Genomic DNA, 15,802 nt, shown 5'->3' with positions numbered 1-15,802 from the left:
TTCCCAATTCCCTTCATTGACCAAATGCTAGAAAGGCTCGCGGGCCATGCATACTATTGCTTCTTAGACGGTTATTCCGGGTTTTTCCAAATTCCCATCCACCCGGATGACCAAGAGAAGACGACCTTCACTTGTCCAATAGGGGTCTATGCCTACCGTAGGATGCCATTCGGGCTTTGTAATGCCCCCGACACCTTTCAAAGGTGCATGATGGCAATATTTTCCGATTTCCTTGAAAAAAGCATGGAAGTCTTCATGGACGACTTTAGTGTCCATGGAGACTCGTTTGAGCTTGGTCTTGAGAATTTGGCTTGTGTGTTGAAACGGTGTGAGGAGCATAACCTCGTCCTTAGTTGGGAAAAGTGCCATTTCATGGTGGAGGAAGGGGTTGTCCTCGGTCACATCGTTTCAAGTAGAGGTATTGAGGTCGATGGGGCCAAAGTTGCGGTCATAGAGAACTTGTCACCCCCTTCCAATGTTAAGGGAGTGAGAAGTTTTCTAGGCCATGCCGGATTTTATCGGCGTTTTATTAAGGATTTTTCAAAAATAGCAAAGCCCCTAACCTCATTACTCCTTAAGGATTCCCCCTTTGTGTTTGATGATTCTTGTCTTGAAGCTTTTAATAGGTTGAAGAGAGCATTGGTCACGGCACCGATAATCCGGTCTCCGGATTGGAATCTTCCCTTTGAGATAATGTGTGATGCTTCGGACTTCGCGGTTGGTGCGGGATTTGGGCAAGTTGTGGATAATAAGCATCATGTGATTTATTACACAAGCAAGACTCTCGACCAAACACAATGTGGATATGCTACAACCGAAAAGGAAATGTTGGCAATTGTTCATGTCGTGGAGAAATTTCGACAATACCTTGTTGGGTCTAAGGTGGTGGTTTACTCCGATCACACCGCCTTGAGACAATTGATGGTGAAGAAAGATGCAAAGCCCCGACTCTTGAGATGGGTCCTACTTCTCCAAGAATTTGATTTAGAGATTAAGTATAAGGCCGGGTCGGAAAATGTTGTAGCCGACCCCTTATCTAGATTGACCGTTGAAGACCATTGGATACAAGACAAGAGTGGACCCATCAATGAGTGGTTGCGGGATGATGAACTCATGGAAGTTACCGTCAAAACCCCTTGGTTTGCGGATCTTGCCAACTACATTGTGAATGGTTTCTTACCGGATGAAATGGAACCAAGAGAAAGGCGGAAGTTGAGAAATGATGCTAGGAGATACTTTTGGAATGACCCGCATTTGTTTCGCAAGTGTGGGGATGGAATGTTCCGGAGATGTGTTTCAAGAGAGTAGGGCTTGGAGATTGTTGACCGGGTTCACAATTCCGCCTATGGGGGACACTTGGCCACCTCTAGAACAATTGCCAAGATCCTCCAAGGTGGTTTTTATTGGCCCTCCATGTTCAAAGACATCCACTACTTGGTTAAATCTTGTGATGCTTGCCAAAGGGTTGGGAACATTGGGAAGAGAAGTGAAATGCCCTTGACTAATATATTGGAGATTGAGCTTTTTGATTGTTGGGGCATAGACTTCATGGGACCCTTTCCCAACTCTTGTGGAAATGAATACATCTTGGTCGCGGTGGATTATGTATCCAAATGGATTGAAGCGGTTGCCGCCCCCACCAATGATAGCAAGGTTGTGATGAAGCTTTTCAAAGGCACAATTTTCCCAAGGTTCGGAACACCAAGAGTAGTCATAAGTGATGGCGGATCTCATTTTCGCAAAAGTACTTTCAAAGCTCTACTTGAATCACATGGAGTGCGGCATAAAACCGCCCTTGCCTACCACCCTCAAACTAGTGGGCAAGTGGAGGTTTCTAACCGCCAAATTAAAGCCATCTTGGAGAAAGTCACCAACAAGAGCCGGAAGGATTGGTCCCAAAAGCTCCCGGATGTCTTACGGGCATTGAGAACCGCCTTCAAGACACCCCTTGGCACCACCCCGTACAAGCTTGTGTACGGGAAAGCTTGCCATTTGCCGGTGGAGTTGGAGCACAAAGCTTGGTGGGCTCTTAAAGAAATGAATTTTGACTTTGGTGTCGCCGGAGAAGTGCGCTTTCTCCAAATGAATGAGCTTGAGGAATTGAGATTGGAGGCTTATGAGAGCTCCAAAATTTACAAGGACCAAACAAAACAATGCCATGATGGGAAAATCATGAAGAAAGAGATAAGTGTTGGGGACCTTGTTCTCCTTTTTAACTCCAAGATCAAGGTGTTTCCGGGCAAGCTCAAATCAAGATGGTCGGGACCCTTTAAAGTGATGAAAATATTTCCTTATGGTGCTTTCGAGCTTTGGAGTGAAGAAGGAGGAACTTTTAGGGTCAATGGTCAAAGAATCAAGCGCTACTATGATGGTGACAACAAAGGTCCAATTGAAGTGCTCTATCTCGGGGAACCCCTCCCCGAGGAGAGGGCAAGTTGAAAATCTTGATCGTGTCTCGGTTTGGTGGTGTTCCACAAAAACCACCATTTGTAAATAGCATGCATGTAGATAGAATTTGAGATAGTTTGGATTGAACATTCTTGACGAAGTTGAATTTGAAGGTGGGACCCCTAGCCTCGCCCAAGATCCCGACACGAACCGTCGGTTTGAAAGTTGAAAACTCGAAAAAATGGGCAAGTATAGGAATTGGAAATTGCTTGTTGAGGAATAGAGGAAAAACAAGTTGAAAATGAGGTGGTGTAACCCTCTGCCGGTGGACCGGCAGCCGGTGCTCTCCACCGGTAGCGCGTTGAAATTTTTTGATAAAAATTTGAAGGAATTAAGCTGAGGAGAATTCCCTGCCGGCAGGCCGGCAGCCGGCCCACCGGCAGGGAAATTGATACGTGCATTTTATATAGTCTTTTTAGTCTATTCTTGCACGCATCTTTATGCTATTTTAGTAGTTATTTGCTACGAATATGCCCCGAAATGCATACTTTGGAAGTTCTTGTCTTATTTGCAGGAATGAGCCATAAAGTAGTGAAATCAAGTCATTTACCGTCCGTTTTGCATGCATTTGGAGGAAGAGATAATTTGAAGCGGGAAATATTGCTGTCTTGGGATGCGTGAAGCTATTTCGTGAGCTAAAAGGCCAAGTCAAAGACCAAATTACAAGACCAACACGAGCTGGAACCAGGAACCACTCGATCGAGCAGTTTCTTTTGGTCGATCGAGTAAATAGACGCAGGAACTATTCGATCGAGTGGCCAACTGTTCGATCGAGCCTTATCTTTTGGTCGATCGAGTAAACAGACGCAGGAACTGTTCGATCGAGTGACTTAACTGTTCGATCGAGCAATTACCAGCTATTGGGCCTCAATTTACGTTAAGCTTAGATTAGGTTTATGCTTTTAGGCTATAAAATAAATCTAAGAGGAGGACGTTACTCCGCCCCCCTCTTCACCTCTCTAATTACCTTTTCTTCGGACGGCTACTGTTACTTTTGTTCTTTCATTTCCGGATCATTTATTTCAGTAATCCTTTCTTCCCTTTTCTCTCTTTAATTTAATTTAATGTTTTATTATTTGTTCTTTCTTTATTTCTTGTTCTCCCTTAACTATGCATAGCTAATTCCCCTAATATGTTAGGATTAGGGAAGCCGTGGTAGCGATGTTTTAATTGACTTATATAGATTAGTCTTGCGATAGGAATTGTATTAGGCAATTTAATTGTTATCCGGTCGAATGAATGCATGCAGGAGACCATAAATTTAGTTAACCCCGACCTAGATCGAAAGATTGGAAGGGAAGGCTTGCTTAATTACAATAGGGTATTGCAGTGAGGGCGAAAGTTAAGCTGTTTACGCTCTAGGGCGGTTTAAGGACCGAAAGGTGACGACCATAGCTCTTCTTATCAATAGTCTAATCGCCTTAGTATTTCCGATAGTATAGCTGCCACGGTGGACCGACTCCTAGCATATTTCTCTTCTCTTTCTGTTAATTTCTTACATTCATCTCTCTCTCGCCTATTAGTTTAGTTCAACAATCAATTCAACCCCCATTTCTGTGACACCCTGACAGACCGAATTAATCAGATAGATAGCAACTTAGCCTCCCTGTGGAGATCGACCCTACTTACCGCTGACTTCTGTTAGTAGTAACTTAGGTATTTATTTTTGGTACAAAACGACCGTATCAGAAATCCATACTTATTAAAAATCAATGAGAAGTTGAAGGAGAAGAATCCTCTACCGGCAAGCCGCAGCCGGCCCACCGGTAGAGGATCGCGCATTCAGAGGAATATTGAGGAATTGAAGAGGGAAGATCCCCTGCCGGCAGGCCGGCAGCCGGCCCACCGGTAGGGGAAATGCTGACAGCCTGAAAAGGGTATAGGGGAACGCTCTGCCGGTGGACCGGCAGCCGGTGCCCTCCACCGGCAGCGCGTTAAAATTATTTTGACGAAAATTGATTTTTTGGAGAAATTTGGGGCAATCCCCTGCCGGCAAGCCGGCTGCCGGTTCGCCAACCGGCAGGGAATCTCTTTTAACGCCCAAATTCAGCCCGCACACCCCATTTCTTCACTTTCTATTCTTGCTTTCTTCTTCACTTTCCACCTTTTTCTCCCTCATACCTCACTCCATTACCACCAATCTCACCCAAATCACCATCAAAACCCCTCCTCACCTCATCCTACTTCATTCCTTCCCTCCTCCTTCCCTTCCAATCCCTCTTTCCTTCATCAAAAATGGCAAACAAGAGGACAAGATCAGAAATGGCGGAAGCACAACGGCTTTTGGTTGAAGCGGCGGCGAGTGACACTAACCCGGATCCCGACTTCCCGGATGTTGAGTTCGTCACACAAGAGCAAAAAGGTAAATTTATCTTGTTCAAAAATCGCCCCTTAACCCCGACCAAGTTCATTTGTAGACCGGCTATGAGAAATATGGGATTAGACGGAGAAACTTTTGAATTGTTTAAGGGTGTCGGTATGAAAGGCTTGTATGATTTGCACGAGGAAACTTATCCCCGCCTCACATGGGAATTCCTTAGTAGTTTTCGTCTTGATAAGCACCGACAAACCCGTATGGTCGACCAAGTACACTTCCGGTTGATGAACCGCGATCACTCTTTGTCCCTTGGTAGATTTTGCCGAATTTTCGGCCTCAACAATGCCCCAAAATTTAAGCCACCCGAGACCGCTCACTTTTCTAGGGTGTGGAAGGCCATTTCGGGATTGGATGACCAAACCGGCGTAAAAAGGCCAGAAGTTGCGTGTCATAATGCCCCCATTCGCATTTGGCATCGTTTTGTGGGAGGTTCTATCTTTGCAACCCATGAGCCATGGGTTTTTCGAGTTACCGAATTGGAGATTTTGGGGTCTTACTTACTCACAACCCCGGTCCCCTATGAAATCAATGTGGGTCACCATTTGGCCCTCCATTTGCAAAAGCTTTCTAATTCGCCGGGGCAAAAAGTCCCTCTTCATGTGGGTGGGATAATAACCCTTGACCGCCCAGTGAGCTCAAACAACTTGAGGTGGATCCGGGGGGAGACCTACATCACCAAACTTTGGTTAACGAAGAACCTAGAGTGGATTAAAACCAATCCTTTTGATGGGGTCGAGTATTGGCAAGTGCAAAAGAAGAATTTCGTCCCAATTCCCAATGCCTCAAAATTCAAAATCAAGCCCGGAGAGAAATCCTACCTCATTGAGATTGAGGAGGAGCCCGATGAGACCCGACCTCCCCCGACCAACCCCGTCACCTATGGTCGTGACAACAGGAGGGAAACTCCATCCACTCTCCACTACTCCATGCCCTCCTTCCGACCACCTCCCACCTTCCAACCTCAAACTTGGGGGGGGGGTAATTTCGGTGAAGGCACCTCAAGCAACGTCCCTCCTCCCCCGCCTCCTATGCATGCCGATTTGGTCACTTTCATGAGCGATATGCGGTTGGGTTTGCAAACCGCCGCTAGTGAGAGGCGGGGCATTGAACAAAGGTTGGATCGGATATACTATGACACCTCCGTGGGTCAATTTCCGATTTATGATGATTATATGAGGAGGAACTACGGGCACCCCTCCCATCTCCACCCCTCTTACTACCTTGAGCCGGATGGTGGATACCACAAGGATGCACGGTTTGTCTACGCCGACATATTTAAAGTTTGCATGCATTTACTTAGAAATTCATATAATTGCATTCATATAGGATTGCATTAGATTTCAATTTGTAATATATTGTCACATTTAGTTATTGCATTCATATAATATAGCTTGCATTGTATTTCAATATTGCATATAGGTTAGACCATGCATTGCATGCTTATTTGCAAAAACCACTAAAAATTTGAAAAATCGAAAATCACCAAAAACACGTATTTCATTTTCGAATTTCCTCCACACATTCATTTCCAACGGAAATATGTAAATAAATAAGTGTGGGGAGGAAATTCCACCAATTTAAAAATACAAAAACATGTTATTTCTTTTCAAATATTCAAAAACCCAAAAACAAGTCCTTTTAATTTTCCAACTTGCCCTCCCATGTAAATGAATAAGTGTGGGGAGGGCCCAAAAAAAAAAAAACCCCAAAAACATGCATTTTAATTTCCGAAAACAAAAATACCAAAAATATGTTATTTTCATTTTCAAAACAGCAAAAATATGTTCTTACTTTTTCAAAAATTTTAAAATTACCAAAAATATGTTGTTTATTTTTCCTATTCTCTCCCTATACTTTGTTCCATTGAGGACAATGTAAATCTCAAGTGTGGGGAGGGAAATATCCACCTTGTGAATATTTGTTTATATTTGTATATACCTTTAAATTTGATAAAAATTCAAAAAAAAAAAAAAAACAAAGAAAAAAAGAAAAAAAATGCCTAAAAATTGAAAATTTTCAAAAATCACAAAAATATTGCATTGTATATATATGTTGTTTGTTGGCTAACCTTTGGCATAGACATCAACCATTCAAGGCAAAAAGGAGCTAGAAGACGCTTGGTAAACTCGTTCTAATCTCTTACTCCTTTACCGTTCTTTCTTTTTATCTCTTGAATATATGAAGGAGAATGGGATTTTGTGCCTTGGATGTTCCCTTGGGGAACTTGTGGATTGTTGGTGTTGATGTGCTGCTAGGATTAGTCAAAGTTGTTGCATGTTTACCTTGTGTTCAATTTCGATTCTCGCATGCATATGTTCTTGTGTATATATGTTTGTTTTTCAATTTAAAGTTTCACATCCGTTTGTATATAAATGTTTTGCATGAATGTGGTCTAGGAAAGGAACCAAGTACCCCCGTGATGAGTTATGCGTCCAATTATGCCTTTCCCCTCCCCGTGACTCGCACCCGTGACCTCTTAGTTAGCAGAGGGAAGCGGGCTTGATCAATGAGTTTGGGCCGACCTTGTGAGACCTAGGGCCGTAGGCTAGACCTAAGGCTCGACTTAGCTACTCAAAGGTAAGGGTAGAGCCTCCTAGGGTGGGTACATTCATACCCCGCCCTCATCTAGGTTTGAGAGTAGGCCTCCTCGCGAGGCGTGTCACATCTAGATGCATAAGTGTGTCGTTTTGTCCTTAGACCGCGAAATTGCTTTACATTTTGTGCACGTGATATGAAGGAAAATCAGTTTGTATGAACCTCACATAGCTAAGTAGCCTTGTTTTGTCCCTTGCATTATCTCCCTTTTGGTTTCACCCCCTTTGAGTTTTAGCCTTTTCATTTGGCAAACCCACCAAAATAGCTACATCCCATAACCACCCTTCCTTAATCAAGAATTGGTCGGTTTTGTAGTTGTGTCGTAGGAGGTGATTTGGGTCTTGATGGTGGATAGTGTACATGTCCACTTGGGTCGGAATTCGGTGTATATTTGGCATTGTAAATAAGAGGTTTTGAGAAAGAAATGAAAAACAAAATAGAAAAGTGAAAAAGGCAATGAAAAATTCAAAAAAAAATGAGTTACTTGTGTTGTATATACTTGTTGTGAAGAAAAGAAAAAGGCAAGCAACACCCCTCCTCATCATTAAACGGGGTAGAAAAAGCCGTTGCTAAAATAAGTGGGCAATTTGATGTTTTTCCAAAGTGAGTCGGGTTTACACAATTTTTGCATAATTCGGGAAACCGAATTTTTGTTAGGGTGTAGACGTTGCTCATGTGTTGAAATAAGAGTATTTTCAAGTTTTTCCAGTTTGAGTTGGGTTTATGCAACTTTTGCATAGTTTTGGTAATCAATTCTATGTTAGGGCATAGACGTGTCTCATGTGTTGCAATAAGAAATGGGTTTTTGGTGTGTCGGCTATTCTTGATTTGAACCCCACATATTCAAACGGTGCTTGCACCAATCCCGTTTTGACCTACTCCCTAGCCCCGTTACCACCCTTGCTTCATATCGTGTGCACTTTACTTTTGTTTGCATTTCGTTGGACATAGGACGATCTTACACATTAGATTGCGGGCACGTTTTCGCTAGTCGAGTTAGGAGAGTGATTTTGGTTACTTTTTGCACAAAAATCACCTTGTTCTTTCATTGAGTGACGAGTGAAAACCGCGAGGATGTCGTTGCCTAGGTCCCCTTAGTCATGGGTCTTTATGGTTGAATCTCGCGTCGGTTCGGAAATTCTCTGCGGACTCGCCTGTTTCTCCTTTCCCCGCTCTTGAATGTGTTTCTTGAGCATTGGTCACACGAGGGTTGCTTGAGTCATGCTTAGGGGGTTGGCACCTCCGTTGGAACTTCTGAGACGGTACTCCCGACCACGACCACGTTTAGTTGCTTGAAGATTCGGCCACTTAGATGAGGAAAGTGGACCATTTTGTTAGATGCATTCTATTGCTTGGTTACGTGCTTTCATGATAGTTGCATCACATTTTTGTAGCAAAACCCAACTTGCCTTGCAATAGGGCACTTTTCCCTCATGAGTGTCAAATTGTGAGTTGAAGGGGTGTTGAGTGCGCTAATACTCGATCGGCTTAGGTAGTAGCTTAGTGCAGTGATGCTTATATTGTGCACCCACTCTCCATATCCATTATAGAAGGGACTTAGGCATTGATATTGGACTTACTCGAGGACGAGTAAGGATTAAGTGTGGGGAGGTTTGATATAGGATTTATTTGCACCGAAATTCCCCTTTTCTTCTACGCATTTCGACTCATATCGAGTCGGTTTCGTGTGCCTTTCCTTGCATTTTGTGCCCAATCCCCGTACTTGTGATTTTGTGTATCCCTTTGCAGGAACCGAGTCGAGTATAGAGAAATTGGGGCAAGAAAGGCATCCTTTGCCTTTACATGAAGAAAAGGGAGATGAGGAGCTGAGGACGATCCTCTGCCGGCAGGCCGGCAGCCGGTCCACCGGCAGGGGATAGTGCTGTGAGGAGAAAAGAAGGAAAACAAGCTTAGAGATGTTCTCTGCCGGCAGGCCGGCAGCCGGCCCACCGGCAGGGAACACAAGTCCAACACTTAGGACTTTTTGAAGAAGTTTTTGGGCAAGATTTTGTAGAACGCGCTGCCGGCATAGTCAGCCGGCAGCCGGGCAACCGGCAGAGGGCAGCCCTTCATGAAGAAATGGAAGAAATTTTCAAGAAGAAGAATTCTCTGCCGGCAGGCCGGCAGCCGGCCCACCGGCAGCCGGCCCACCGGCAGGGAATTACGCAACCTTTATTTTCCTCAGTTTTTGAAGAACGCGCTGCTAGCACAGGAGGCCGGCAGCCGGCCCGCCGGCACAGGAACACGCAGCACGCAAAATGGGCTTTTTCTCTTTTCCTCCCTTAATCCAATGATAGCCTATAAATACCCCCTCCTTAAACCCTTTGTACACACAACCCTAGATCTGAAAAACCTTCCATATTTATTGTAATCTTTCCTTAATCAAGTTCTAATCTTTCAATAATTATTATTAATATTTAGTAAGCATTATTTAGTTCAAGTAATTGTCAATTGTTTACACTTGTTTGTTGAAGATTGTATTGGGAATTTTGAAGGGTTTTCCTTCTTATTATTCAATCAAGCAATCATCTTTCCTTGTGTTGTTATATTTCCTCTCTTGTTCACTTGTTAATCATTTGTTTACATTTTTTCTTGTCTTTCATAATTGTTATAATAATCATCATGTCTTCTCTTTATGTTATTTATTCTTCTTCTCTTATTAGCATGATTATCTTCAATATGAGTGAGTAGATACCCTTCTAGGGTTTAGGGGGAGTCTATATGGAATTTATGCGCATGATTGTATGATTATTTGGGTCTTTGGTGAATTGTTTATCTTTCTTGTTCATGCACACAAGGTGTTTGATGAATCGCATGAGTGAAAGTTTATGCCTTTTTTCATTATTGCTTAATTCCCCCATTGAATGAAAGTTTGTGGTGGTCTTGTTGTATGTTTAAGAGAAGTGTGATACTTGACGAGAGTTAGTTGTCACCTTGGGGATAATCAAGACATTGATTTTATATCTTAGGATAAACTCCTATCATTGACCCCTTGATTCATCATGTTTGCCCTTAAACCATTTAGATGACCCCGAAAGCCCTAGCTTTTAATTAATCGTATTCATTTTCATCAACTTGTTTGTTCAATTGCTCTAGTAATTAAAACCAAAACCCCTTCTTTTATTATTGATTAAACTTGACTCTAAATTGAACCTAGTAGCAACCCCCGCCATCTTTGTGTTCGATCCCGACTAAATACTACATTTAATTGGGTTTTACAAATAGTTTTGATAGAGGGAAACCGCGACAAATCTCTTGTTATCAGAAACCCTGTGGCGCATTCGACCCGCAGTGTGTTGCAAATTATTCTCATCGCCTGAGTCGTCGTCTGACGCATTTCCATTGTTTCTTTTGCGCTTTTAGACCATATCTAAAGCAGAAATTAATAAACAAATAATAACAATGCAAACTTATAATAACAAACAAATCTCTAGAGAGGAGGGTTTATTACTTCTTTAAAGAGGAGAATCCGAATTGATCTGGCGGCGGCAATGGCGACGATGACGATGACTGCGACGACGATTGGGTAGGCTGGTGGTAGAGGGGAAGCTCAATGTTTGAGAATATTATGTGGGGGAGGGGAAGCTCAGAGTATATATGTGTGAATAATACAACACTTCTTGAAAGACCTTGTTTATTGGAAAGTAATAAACACGGTATAAGAAAAATCGTTATATTTTGTTTCCAAACAGACTACGGTTTTGTTTGAAACCGTAATTGATTAGTACTATCTACAACGGGTTAGAAATAACCGTTGTCTGAAATATTTTCATTTTGTTTGATTTTTCAGCCATGAAATAAAGCAACATTTTTATAAACATAACAACGACCTCAACCGTTATAACTGTACACGTCAAGAACAACGGTTTGGGTATATCCGTTTTAATTTATATTTTATTTTGTTTGATTTTACCGCCAATAAATAAAGCATCATTTTCATATAGATAAAGCATCATTTTGTTTGATACGATTTTTCCCTAAGCCGCCCGCTGCAACAACAGAAAACGTTTACAACATCAGTTTGATATATATAACAGCAAGACAATAATTACACATGACGTAAGATAACTCGATTGGAATGCTGATATTTCCACGGCTGTCGGGAACGTTTTTTTGGATTTGCTAGTCTCTTCATTAACCCAAATACCTTCATCATGATCATCCCGTGTATATATGTTTGGAATGTTAACATTTTCAACATCATTACCAAATTGCGATATAGCACTGTGATCAAGTCCTTCAAATTCGAGGTCTTCATCATCCGGAATTCGGCGATGGCAAGATAGAACAACTGACCACTTCTCATCCATAGGATCTGTAACATAAAAAACTTGTTTTGCTTGTGACGATAATATAAAAGGATCGTACTTGTTTCCAACCTTGTCAAAATTTACTAATATGAATCCTAAATCATCCTTTCTAACACCATTGTTGTTGTCAACCCACTTGCACCGAAATAGAGGTATCTCAAAATCCATATAGTCTAAAACCAATATCTCTTCAATAACTCCATAATATTGCATTGTACCCAAAATAGTATTTTTATCCTTTGACTAGCAAAGTATATAGCCTGAGAATCTACGCAAACTCCACTGTTTTGCATTGTGCTCGCCTCATCTTGAATGCGGGTGTAGAAAGTGTACCCATTGATCGCATACCCGCTATAAAAAGTTTCACGAGCATCAGGACCGAAAGCGAGATGTCGTAGCCTGGTTGAGCTATCATCAATTGGGTTGTCATCATCGTAAATAGTATCCTTAAACCAGTCACTAAATTGCTTGTAATGCTCATTTGCATACCACCTTTCGTTCTTATGAGGGTGTTTTCCCTTAAGGTAAATCTGGTGTTCTGCTCTGTAAGGCTGGACAAGATCATCGTTAAATAGAATGTATGTATGAGCTCTATGTCGCATGTCAGATGACATATCCTTGGAAACACGACCCCTTACACCTTTTCCATTCATCCAGTCACTATGACGACTCAAAGGAGCTCCAATTAACTCATCCAAGGAGAGGTACGCGTAACAATACGAAAGAGCTTCATCGATAATTGCTCGCTTAGCAATACACCCCTCTGGACAATACCTATTAGATGTGTAATTCTGGTAAACTTTCATCAATCGTTCGAATGGGTACTGATATCTCACATACACTGGCCCGAGATATAAAACCTCCCGGATTAGGTGGACAGTCAAATGAACCATGATAGTGAAAAATGAGGGAGGAAAATACATTTCAAACTGACAAAGACTGGTGATGAGGATCTCCTGCAAAGTTTCGGCTTCATCGGGATCAATGACTTTACTGTTGATTGATTTGAAGAAATAACAAAATCTAATTATAGCATGTCGAACCTTTGGAGGTAGAATGGAACGAACGGCCACAGCTAGTAGTTGTTGCATCAATGTATGACTGTCATGTGACTTTAAACCAGTAAGTTTTAGGTCCTGCAACGAAACAAGGCTTCTAATATTAGATGAATAGCCCTCTGGCACCTTAATACCATTCAAGCATTCGCAAAACTCTTTTTTCTCTTTTTTCTTTAGCAAACTTCTCACCTAAAACAACTTCAGGTGTAGGTGAACGATTGTTTACACACACATCATATGCCCCATCCCCTATATCTAAACCAGCAGCTTCAGGTGTTTGATTATTTACCTCTACATCATATTCCTCATCCTCATCCTCTAATTCTCCATGAAAAATCCAACGCCTATAATCTATACTGAAACTATTCTTTTCTAAGTGTATTTTGACATCTGGGATAGGTAAAACCCTAATATTACCACATCTATTACAGGGGCAGGGGATTGATGAGTGGAGATGAAAATTTTCACTAACGAAATTGTAAAATTCAGCAATTTCATCATTATAAATGGGATCACCAATTTCACCATCAATCATCCAAGTACGACCCATATATAAGCCAGTAGCTATGAAAATGAGATTACCTTTTTTAAGCTATAAAGATTAATGACGGCGACGACGGCAAAGATGACTTCTTTAATTAGTTTTTTATTATAAATAACACCCTAAAAAAATAAACTCTATATTGCTATCATAGCGCGGGATTTGTATTTACAACGGTTTTAAGAAACACCGTTGTTAATTGTTGTAATATGACAACGACTTTAAAATAATCGTTGTTAATATATGTAATATGATAACGGCTTAACAAAGAACCGTTATCATTTTGTCTTATTATTGACATAACGGTTCCAATTCTTATTATCTTATTATGCCGTTTCCATTCTTCTTTATTATTATAAGTAGAAAGTTAGTCATTATAATATTTTATTTGGTGGATTGAATTTGAGTGTAAGGACTTGATTAAAACGTAGTAACAAATAATATAAATAATTAAACTTTTATTCAAATAACCACCATAATCAAAATACAACTCATAATGTCAGATAATAATTAAAGACTTAATTAGAATCTGATGAATAATTAGGATAGTCTTCATGCCCAATTTCGGCATAGATTAAGTAGTAGATCGACTGTTCATCATCAGCGGGCAGCGCAGCTGGTGGAATCGCCTCTTTCTCCCATGACATAGGCACGTTGGCAGGAATGTAGTGCCTCCGGTAATATGTCAGCAGACGAAGATCAAGATGGGTCGCAACCCATAGATTGTTGGAATATGTGTCCTCCGACAATAATGCGATCACAACTGTTGATCATGATGATCACATGTTTAAGTCTCATTTTAAGAATACATGTGGGAAGTAATATTTTACTGTCAACTGGTCCACACATATCGGTAATGATTGGCTGACTAGAGTTTGACATTACTGTCGTGCGACGGTGGTGATCAGTTGATCCCCTTAGGTCATACCTAAAGGGTAACACTCTTAATTGAATATTTAATTGATCGTATGACGATACGGGTTAATTAAACTACTTAAAATTGACGGACGATTTTGGAAGTAATATTTACGTGTCTCATTGTAATTTGATTAAATAAGATACGGTCTAAGTAATCGAATTGTTTTATTACTTAGATGAAATTATTGTTTACGGAAACAATTAAAACTGATTGAATAATTTATTATAAATACAAGATGTTGTGATTTATAATTGGTAAACCGTTTTGGTACAAGTAATTGTGAATTACTAAGTCGATTTTGTACATGACGTTTTTTTATTAATACGTTGATTTTTAATATGTTAAAAATGCATGACAATTTTACATGACTTGTGACATGTGACAAATTGATAAATTGACAAAGATAAAATGGAACCTATTTTATCTAATATAGACCGAAATATGGGAAGGAGTATAATGTTTAATTTGTGTTAAATTATTAAGTGGAGAGCATAATGATTATAACTAGCTTATAGCCATGCAAGCCTAGTTTTTCTTGAGAAGAATGACTTGCCCATGCATTGGCTCACTCCTCCTCTCCTCTCCTCTCTCCCCACCGGTTTTCCAAGAGCAATATAGAGTGTTTTTCTCTATTATTATTCATTCATACTTTACATAATATTTCGAGTGTACGAAATACAAAACTCTCTAAGAAAAACTAGAAAAATAAATACTCCAAAATTCTTCTTCTCTTGCCGAAAATTCAAGAGGATAAAACAATAGTTTTGGGTCATTTTTAGTTAAATTAATATTGTTCTAGTATTAATAATATTAATTTTTAGGAGGTTATCTTGGGTATAATTCCTTGGGAGGTATTCTAAGCTTGAATCCTTTGTTCATCCAATATTAGGAAGCTCAAGAACAAGTGAGTAGGAGAACTCATTTGTGCCCATATATCCGAAATCTCAATGTAAGGAAAACGATTTCTTCCTTATTCTTCTTTTGTTTGCATGCATAAGATCAATATTTAATTTTATGACTAAATTAATTATACCATATATGAATATGTCGAAATAATGAGATATAGATTTCTAACAAGCGGTATCATGAGCCTTAGGTTGTTTGCATGCAAATCGGTTATAGTTTTTCCGAATTATACGATTAACAAATAAAACTTATAAATTTGTGTTTATTATGATATTTCACGAAATCAATTATGCATGTTAAAGTTTCTGGTCCTAAAATGTATTTTTGGTTAATTTATGGATTTTTATTGTCCATTTTATATAATAATGGCATTAAAATGTGATTTTATGATAAAAATATCATTTTTGGACTAAAATTAGCTAAACTTTGATTTTTCCAGTGGTTTTTGGATATGTTTTCACATATATTATATTTTGATGACCTGTATTTTTCCATAATTTTATGAGTAATTATGCTCGAAATATGGATTTTTCATGATAAAATCGAATTTAAATGGAAAAATAGGTTAATATGAGTTATATTTCGAATCTGGTCATATAAATTTAGTATGTTGTCACATGCAATTGTACAAGATGTGTGTAAAATAAT

This window comes from Silene latifolia, chromosome 2 (assembly GCF_048544455.1).
Source record: "Silene latifolia isolate original U9 population chromosome 2, ASM4854445v1, whole genome shotgun sequence".
NCBI classification, from domain to species: Eukaryota; Viridiplantae; Streptophyta; class Magnoliopsida; order Caryophyllales; family Caryophyllaceae; genus Silene; species Silene latifolia.
The sequence above is the reverse complement of the archived record's forward strand: the minus strand, read 5'-3'. Positions refer to the sequence as shown.